Source organism: Cucurbita maxima, unplaced genomic scaffold (genome assembly GCF_002738345.1).
Source record: "Cucurbita maxima cultivar Rimu unplaced genomic scaffold, Cmax_1.0 Cma_Scf00062, whole genome shotgun sequence".
In the NCBI taxonomy this organism is placed as follows: Eukaryota; Viridiplantae; Streptophyta; class Magnoliopsida; order Cucurbitales; family Cucurbitaceae; genus Cucurbita; species Cucurbita maxima.
The window spans coordinates 472,486-482,252 of record NW_019272078.1 but is presented as its reverse complement, the minus strand read 5'-3'; the positions used below and the strand labels follow the sequence as shown (position 1 = coordinate 482,252).

At 38.2% G+C, this 9,767-nt stretch overlaps 1 pseudogene; it reads right to left on the bottom strand.

Annotated features, from left to right (window-relative positions):
* Window positions 1-7,552: 7,552 nt before the first annotated feature.
* LOC111472009 lies at window positions 7,553-8,330 on the bottom strand (annotated as a pseudogene).
* Window positions 8,331-9,767: the final 1,437 nt, after the last annotated feature.

Here is a 9,767-nt window from a genome sequence, read left to right as displayed (position 1 = left end):
AGAGTCAGTACTTAAGGGAACTACCTCTCTTCTATCCCTAAAAGTGGGTAGGAGTGAATTCCATCTTGCACCCCACGTCCCCAGCCATTCACCCAGTCTTACCCCTGAAATGGGAGGCCTATTGAGTCGGTGAACTTGAGTCACTCTCACCCATGCAAATCTATGGATAATTCCGAATAAACAGGAGTTCATTGTTAGCTCAAGATTAAGATCGAGTTACCTAGGTCATCGAATGAAAGGAAAATCAGTCTCAACAGTAAACGACATTATAAAGTGAGAATGATTTTCTTCATGGTCCGATCTTATGCAATACTCATTGCATAAGACGCCCCGACTCACATGTCTCCCCATGTACAATTTTAGTGATCACATTGTTTATATCATATACAAAAGTGGGCCGCATCCATAGTGTCCCCAAAATAAGGTACTCAGCCTTATCCTTATACTATAGATCATTTTGACTATATACTTGAACTTGATCAACTCTTATGTCTCTACATATAGTTCAAGTAATCATACTATAGCCAGAGTGTTCTTAGTTTATTGGATTTAGATTAATGATCGGAAAGTTCACTTTATTCAATAACAATCTTTATTGAATAAACAACAATAATAACTTTATTGAAAATAGAATATATTTTTGTTGACAAACTATGTGTTTTAGGACATAAAACCCAACATACTAAACAAGCGAGTCATCGGTCCGGAGAAAGAAAAGGTACTCGCTTAAATCGCTAGGCGTTCGGAACAAAGAAAGGTGATTATGTTCATGCTTCAAACGATCTGGCTAATTATATATACTACTCTAATATTCCTAACGAGACAAAAGGCGAACCTATAGAGAGGCCTGTTTTAGCGCGTTTACAAAGGTAACCGGTTGGTTGGTTAGGTGAACTTTGACTTTTGAAACGGTTGGACCGAGAATGAAAAATGTCTGCTAACGCCCTTTGGCTAAGATCTTTTTTAGATCAGCAGCAACGAATGTCTTGTATCTATCTTGTATCTATGAAGATAGATTTCTCCCCGCGTTCAGACCCTCAATGCCATACTTTGCTGAAGACGATTCTCTCGCGAATCGCACATAGTTCCGTTTGCCCAAGGAATGTCTTTGATCCGCTCGATATAGTGATGGATTTCATGGCCGACGTCTAACCGGCACGAATACGCCGACATGAAAGGAGTTCCCCGTGAAGCATTTTTTTTTTATCCTCAGACGTTCTGTTCGATTCTGATGCTTGCGTTCTCATGTCTGGAACCCTCGCGATTGATTGGAAAAAAAGAGCAAAAGCGAGAAAGATGGATTGTTATCCAAAATTGATAGGAATTCCCTGGGGATTGTCTGCCTTCTAATAGATGTTCTGCCTTTCAAACATCCAATCCCATGCTAATAAGAAAAAAATGAGCGATTGCTAGTCAGCTTTAATTTTTGGAAATAGATAGAAAGGGGTAGGGGCTGAGGCTTTTCAGGCTTTACAACTTGCTTCAATTAGAAAATGGCATGGATCAATGCGGTTTTGCAGCGTCCTCCAACTTGCTGTCTGCTCCCCTTCACTTTCTTTGCTGGACAGGAAGATGCGAATTGCAATGGCCTTCCCACCACGGGAAGTTCAAACCTCGCTGGAGAGAGAGAAGCGGATTGAAACTCAATCACAAATCCCTTCTCAATCGAAGGTGAAAGCGGGAAAAAGATGACTCAACCCTTTTTTTCTTGTCAGCTTGTTAGGAGTAGGGGCTTTCTCGCCATACGCACCCAAACATACATTACACCAATTGTGGCTGGCTCAACAGTTTCCAAAATGCCGTTGTCAGTTGATCCGGTGAGGCATCCGCCTACGAATACGCGCATTAGAGCTCTTTGCTCGATCGGGTGGCTTGTAAACCGCTGTTTCATCGGGCAGTGGCTTATTTCTAACACCCCCCTTACTAGATCAAACAAATAAAGCTCCATTGAATGAATAAACTTCTCCCTCTCGAACAAGGGCAGTCAATGGTTCGTTGCTAAGCCTATCTCAGTGATGTTCAAAACTGTGAAAATCGTGCTAATTTCATTCATTCATATATGGTAGGGGCAGAAGGTATTTTCTTCTTGATTTTTATTTGTTAAAGACTTATCTATCATTGAACTAACTGATATCTAATCCGAGAATCAGGGGATTAGTGAGTTTTGGCCTGTGTTTTGGCTATGCAAGATGGTGTAGATGCGGTTGTGCTTTGTCGTAGTCTTTCTATTTGATTGTTGTGGTTGTGTGTTTCGAGATTTCCGCGAGGCTACCTGATTATGCAGGAATCCCTAGTTTTCCTTTCTGAGGTTGATTGAATCTCTCCTTATCCGATTGTAAGTCTGCTTCACATGGATCTCCCGCCTCGTTTGAGTGCTGCTTTTTTCTGATCTTGATTCGAGTTCCTAAATTTCTCATTGGAATTTCTTTCATTATCTTGAACTTGATATTGAAGGTTTTTGAATGGGCTTTTTCTTCTTCTTTTCTTTTTCGGTATGTCGCTCCGCGATCAAGGAGTGAAAGAACCAACAAGTGGGCTGTGATGATGTCAGAATTTGCACCTATTTGTATCTATTTAGTGATCAGTCTGCTAGTTTCTTTGATCCCACTCGGTCTTCCTTTTTCATTTGCTTCCAATAGTTCAACCTATCCAGAGAAATTTTCAGCCTATGAATGTGGTTCGATCCTTCCGATGATGCCAGAAGTCGTTTCGATATACGATTTTGTCTTGTTTCCATTATATTTATTATCCTTGATCCGGAAGTCACATTTTCTTTTCCTTGGGCAGTACCTCTCAACAAGATTGATCTGTTTGGATTTTGGTCCATGAATGGCCTTTTTATTTATTTTGACGATTGGATTTCTCTATGAATGGAAAAGGGGTGCTTTGGATCGGGAGTAATCACTAGTGAGAGGGCAAACAGAAAGAGGGGGAAGGACAAAGGAAAGAGTGATGCCTACATTAAATCAATTGATTCGTCGTCATGGTAGAGAAGAAAAAAGGCGCACGGACCATACTCGAGCTTCGGATCAATGTCCTCAGAAGCAAGGAGTACGCCAGGTGTGAAATCCCATTATATTCGAGGAGTCAAGGATTTGCTGGGAATTCTAGATCGAAGAAGAGGAAGATCTAAATATGGTGCAGAAAAACCTAAATCGATATGAATGGAAGATGCCTCTTTCACTTCTTTTTCTCGGTCAGTCGAGGGAAAGGGAACAACCAACCACAATGTTATGCCCCAAAATCGAACTATACGGAGCCCTTCCGAATGACCTCTCATGGAGTCTGCTACACTAGCCAAGAAAGAGTGTATTAGACTCTATTCGCCTGTGGAGGTGAGTGGAGGAAGAATAAAAAAAGAGAAAGGTATTGCTACTAAGAAATAGTTGCTCGTTCATAAATGAAGTTAACCACTTCTTCTTAGTCTTGCTACACTACACGACACGAGGGGTGAAGTTGAAGCAGACACGGTCTTCAGTCGACTGAACAAGTGATTCACCATATGGAAATAAGAAAAAAAAGGAGAGAATGATCTCGCCCAGGTGGTTCCTGCAAAGTAAGGTAATGACTTCAAACTCAAACAAAGAACGTTCTTCTCCAAGGCGTATGAGTCAAAGAAAATGTTGTATCTATCTAATGCAAGACCCGTCGATAAGCTAAGGCTACGAGCGGATCATTAGGTCCACCCGGTTGGGCTCAACCTCAGAGAATTGAGTGAACAAGAAAGGGAGGACGCCGACTAATCTCTTCCAAGGAGTATCGGGTGGTGGAACGGCAAATGAACCTTTTTGAGGCTCGGGCCAAAGAGCTAAAGTAAAAGGCCACCGAGCTCGTTCATCCTCGTTCCATTCCAGTAGATGAAGAGTCAGATGTGGGGCTGGCAATCAATCTTCTCTTGGAGAAGAAGAGAGAGAGGCGACCTTAGATTCCTCCCCAGAGCGATGAAGGCGATTGAGAATGGCAAAAGCCGCTTTTAGAAAGACTTCCTCCCTCCTTGAACTCAAAGGATTAAACCCGAACGCTACCTGCGGATGATTCCACAACATAGAGCTTCAATCAATAGGCCATTTCCGTCGGATTTTCTCCTCAGCAATGCCCACTCCCATGCCTTTCTTAGTTGGACCAACCCAACCGGCTATTTCCGACAAGTCTTTCTTCATTTTTAGAGCAAGAAGCGGAACTACAGGGATGAAATGAAAAGTGTTTCTTACGATTACACCCAACAGCCCACTTGAGCAATTTTCCATTCTCCCATTGATTCCTATGAATATAACCTAATGTCCAATAGAGGCCACAATTATGGTCCAAGTAATAAATGCCCAAGTTTCTTTTGGATCCCAATTCAAATACGATCCCCATGTCTCATTAGCCCATACGGCCCCTGAAAGAATACCTATGCTTAAAAAGATAAACCCTAGACTAAGTTCTCTTCCTTCATGTATTGGAATCAAAGGAAAATAACGCATTTAATAAATGACGATTGTTTGTTTTTACCAAGAATTCTTATAGATAGAGTTTGGAAATGGAATCACTCTGACTTGCATCATTAACCAATGAGATTGGAGAGCGGGAACTCATAGTGGGAATTGATGCATTTCAGTTAAAAAACCTGAAGTAGCAAAACCTTGGGGAAAAATAGTACTTGGTATAGTTATTGCTCTTAAATAGTTTAATAATGAAGCAACCTCATGAAAGAAATAGTAATGATTCATATAAATCACTTAATGGTAAATGTTTCAAATAAATCCAACTAGTAACTAATAATCCTATTATACAGAAAAAAGTAGCTATCATGCCCTTCCTTTTCTGACGAAGAATAGAGTCCTATGGTTTCATCGACTAATAAGGTTATCAAATTAATTGTTTAATGATTCGTAATGAATTTAATACAAATCAGTACGATTTTACTGGATTCATTTGTAGACTGGCTTTTATGATTGATACCAAAATGAAATAGTGTTTTTCATCTAATTATTCATTCCTTCTTGCTCTATAGCAGGAAAAAAATGAAATAGTGTTTTTCATCTAATTATTCATTCCGTCTTGCTCTATAGCAGAAAATTTGTGTAATGCATACTATCTAATAATAATAAAGAAAATTAGCAGTTTCTATATTGGATATTCTAATTTGTTAGTAACTGATCCTTTTGAAAAGAGATAAGAGCCGGTGAATCAGAAAAATGAATTAGGAATTCAATATACTTGTTTTATGGAATATACATATCAATATTCATGGATCATACCTTTCATCTCACTTTCAATTCCTATCTTAATAGGAGTGGGACTTCTACTTTCTTTTTCCGAACGCAACCAAACCCTTCGACGTATGTACTCTTTTCCGAGTATTTGATTGTCTAGTATAGTTATGATTTTTTCAATTTATCTATCTATCTATTGATCAAATAAATAGTAGTTATATCTATCCATATGTATGGTCTTGGACTATCAATAATGCTTTCTCTTTAGAGTTGGGTTACTTTACTTGATCGATCCACTTACTTGTATTATGTCAATATTAATCACGATGGAATTATGGTTCTTATTTATAGTGACAATTATATATCTCACGATCAAGGATATTTGAGAGCGTATATTAGTTTGTTCAATACGTCAATGTTGGGATTAGTTACTAGTTCGAATATGATCCAAATTTCTCTTTTTTGAGAATTGGTTAGAATGTGGTCTTATATATTAATAGGGTTTTGGTTCACTCCACCTACTCCTCCTGCATCAAATGCTTGACAAAAGGTATTTGTAACTAATTGCGTGGGAGATTTGGGTTTATTTCTTATTAGGGATTTTAGGTCTTTATTCGACAACAGGGAGTTTTGCATTTCAGGATTGATTTCTAATAATGAGGTGAATTTCTTATTTGTTACTTTGTGCGCCGTCCTTCCTATTATTTGCAGGTGCAGTTGCTAAATCCGCTCAATTTCCTCTTCATGTATGGTTACCTGATGCTATGGAGGGTCCTACCCCCGATTTTGGCTCTTATACATGCTGCTACAATGGTAGGGTAAGTTTTCTTGTCGCTCAGCTTCTTCCGCTTTTTATAGTAATACCTTACATCATGAATCTAATAGCTAGGGATAATAACAGTACTATATTGGAGCTACTTTAGCTCTTGCTCAAAAAGAGATTAAGAGAAGTTTAACCAGCCTATTCTACAATGTTTCAATTGGGTTATACGTATGATGTTAGCTGCTTTGGGTATAGGGTCTTATCGAGCTGCTCTTTATTTCATTGGTTTACTCATGCTTATTCTAAAGCTTTGTTATTTTTAGGATCTAGGTCCATTCATTATTCACTCAATGGAATCGGTTGTTGGATATTCTCCAGATAAAAGTCAGAATATGGTTCTTATGGGGTTTAACCATGTGCCAATTACAAAAAATATTTTTTTTGATTAGGTACCCTTTCTCTCTCTTTGTGGTATTCCACCCGTTGCCTACTTTTGGTCCAAAGATGAAATTCTTAATGATAATTGGTTGTATTCACTGATTTTGCAATAATAACCTATTCCACAGCAGGATTAACTGCATTTTATATGTTTTCTATCTACTTACTGACTTTTGAGGGACATTTAAGCATTTTCAAACCGTGGAAAAACAAATAATTCCCTCTATTCAATATCATTATGGGGTAAAGAAGGATAAAAAAGAATAAACAAACACTTTCCCTTCTTATTACTATTAACTATCAATGAATCATAATCAAAGGTCTACTTTGGAAAAAAAAATAGCATATCAAATGGATAGTAAGTAATCTAACAAAAATGATGCGTCCTTTTGTGAGTATTCCCTATTTTTGTACTCATACTACTTTTTTGTATCCTTATGAATCAGATAATACGATGCTATTTTCGATCGTTGTCTTATCCCTATTTACTTTCTTTGTTGGAGTCATAGGAGTTCCGTTCACTCAATTCAATCAAGAAGCTATTGAGTTGAATATATTAGACAAATGGTTAGCTCCGTCTATAAACTTGTTACATGAAAGTTCAACCAATTCTTCAAATTGGTATTCGTATGAGTGAAAAATGCAACCTTTTCTGTCAGTATAGCTTATTTCGGAATATTTATAGCGACCTTCTTCTATATAAGCCTGTTAGTATAGCTTATTTCAGAATATTTATAGCGTCTTTCTTTTATAAGCCTGCTTATTCATCTTTACTAAATTGGGTTAGGGTCATATATTCGTGGTTACATAGATGCTTTTTATAAAATATACTTAATTGGGGGCATAAGAGTATTACCTGAATTCACTTCTTTTTTTTTATGGGGAATTGATGGAATTACCAATGCTTTTGAATTTGTTTGTCACAGAAAGTATGAAAATAGTCACAGAGAGGAGTTTCAAACCAGAAGATATCTTTTTCGTCTGTATCTAAATCTAACAGCATTTTGTCATTTTCTTTATTTACATCCGGGCAGAGGTTAAGAAGTTTCATAAACAGGTCTTTTTCTCTTTTGTTTGATAGCGTGTCCTTTTAAAGTAGCATTCATCCTTTGTTTTTTCCTTTCTAGTCAATCTGTCTCATTCATCTTATGTTTCATCGTTTTTTTCCGGATCCTCCTTTTCTTCCGTAACAAAGGGAAGGAGAAGTATCTTCTTCAGTAGATCCCTCTTGTTCCTGTTTAGTCTCCTCCGTTTCTTTCAGTTTCATAGTCAGAATGGGTGAAGGTATTCCGCCTAAATAGTAGACACAGGTAATAAGAGAATACTAAAGATTCGAGCCATAGAATTTCTCAATTCTGACACAAGGTACTTATTAGATCTACATAAAATTCTTTTGCTGTAGCCAGACTAATATCAATCTAACCCATTGAATGAAGAAAATGTGACCAATTAACCAACCAACAAAATGACTTCTTACAAAGAACATCTTGTTGTTGCATCTAAACATAGAAATCTTGATTAATCTGACTAACAATGAACTTGGTAAAATGAAATGGTTGAATAAGGAATGATGAGATTATGAGGGAATACACATTGAATGCTAAGCATTGAGTTTCTGGTAGTAGATCCATAATCAAAAAAGTGTTTGTTAGATTGTTATAGAAGAAATGAAATAAAAGATACGGTAGAGCTAGGACAGTTATTGTATGAGGTCTACCCAATGCTAGATGCAGACAGAGGTGCATAATAGATCGATATGAACTGAGCTGTCTCGTAATCAAACCTAACCTGTTGTTGCTGATACTTTCTTCTCGGTTTCTTCTTCCATAACCCGAGCTCGGAGAGGGAAGAAATAAGAGGGCCCTATGGAGAATGTGGTCAGAAATCCATAATAGAGTCCGACCACAACCGACCGAATTGATTATCTTCATCCATAAGGATACTTAATAGATTGCCTAGTAGAAAAGATTTGCAAATCATCACAAACCTCCTTCTTTTCTATTGAAATTTCTGTGGATATATATATTGCACTTTCCATATAGAAAGAGATAGACTAGAAACGACATCTCTTATCTCAATGACACCACAGGGATATTAAATGAATGGAATTAATTGGGATATGAATGGAATATAATGAAATAGAGCCACTTTGAGGTTCTCTATGAAATGAGGCATGAAACGGAGCCACTACGAAGAAGTTCCGGGAGTGACAAAGGAAACCTCGAGCTCATATTGGTCATGGGTTGAGAATGGGAATGGAATTCTCTGAAACTTAATATATTGTTGTTCCTCAGTAGCTCAGTAATAGAGCGATCGGCTATTTAACCGATTGGTCGTAGGTTTAAATCCTACTTGGGGAGATTTAATTCATTTTGAATTCTTTAATAATAATAATAAGGGTTCTGGCCGTTAAGAGTAGGTAACCCGTTTCGTTCCCTCTCCCTCTGTCTTTGTTTCTATTACATCAATACCTCGGTGTAGGTCCAGGATAATCCTTTGTTACACAGTCTCTGGGTCTATTTACAACTAGCCAATTAAGAATTCTCATACTCAAACTACTATACTAGTACATGGAGTCATCGATTCTCCCGTCAAAATTACCGCGAGCAAAGAGATTAATGACAAGGAACACATTTTTGCTATTCTACTAATACTTATACTTGCTTCGCTATTCTGCAGAAGCCTGGCTCACGAAGAATTACGGGGCGTAAAACAAAAAAAGATGTTGATTCGGAGAGAGAGTATACTATATTGAATTTATAACGGAACCCCCTTAACCCATTAACGAAAAAGAAAAAGATAAGGCCATTCCATTTCGACAAAAGACCCACACCCAAGTTCCATAGCTTTGGGTCCGCTATCCCGATCATGATTTTCCTACCTCCAGAGGGAAAATTCCTTCTCTTTTTGGCCGGTTGTGGGCGAGGAGGGATTCGAACCCCCAACACCCTGGTTGTGCTCTAATCCTCTGAGCTACAGGCCCCACCCCGTCTCCACTGGATCTGTTCCCGGGGGTACCCTAAAAAAGGGAACCTTTCCTCTCCCCAACCATTTGCCATTTCGGGTTAAGAAGATAGATGTGAAAGTGCCTCTATAAGAATGATGCGTTCCAAGGTGTGAAGTGAGAGAGAAGGAGTTTTGAATAAGACGACCTTTTCATTGTTAGTGTTTTTCCATATTGTTGAATATTGAAAAGTAATAAGAATTGGAGGGGTTAAGCTTTTTATCATCCTGGCGTCGAGCTCTTTGCAGGACCTCCCCTACAGTATCGTCACCGCAGTAGAGTTTAACTACCAAGTTCGGGATGGATTGGTGTGGTTCCTCTATGCCTAGGACATCAGAATATCGAACCAGAAAAAAGGCATGAG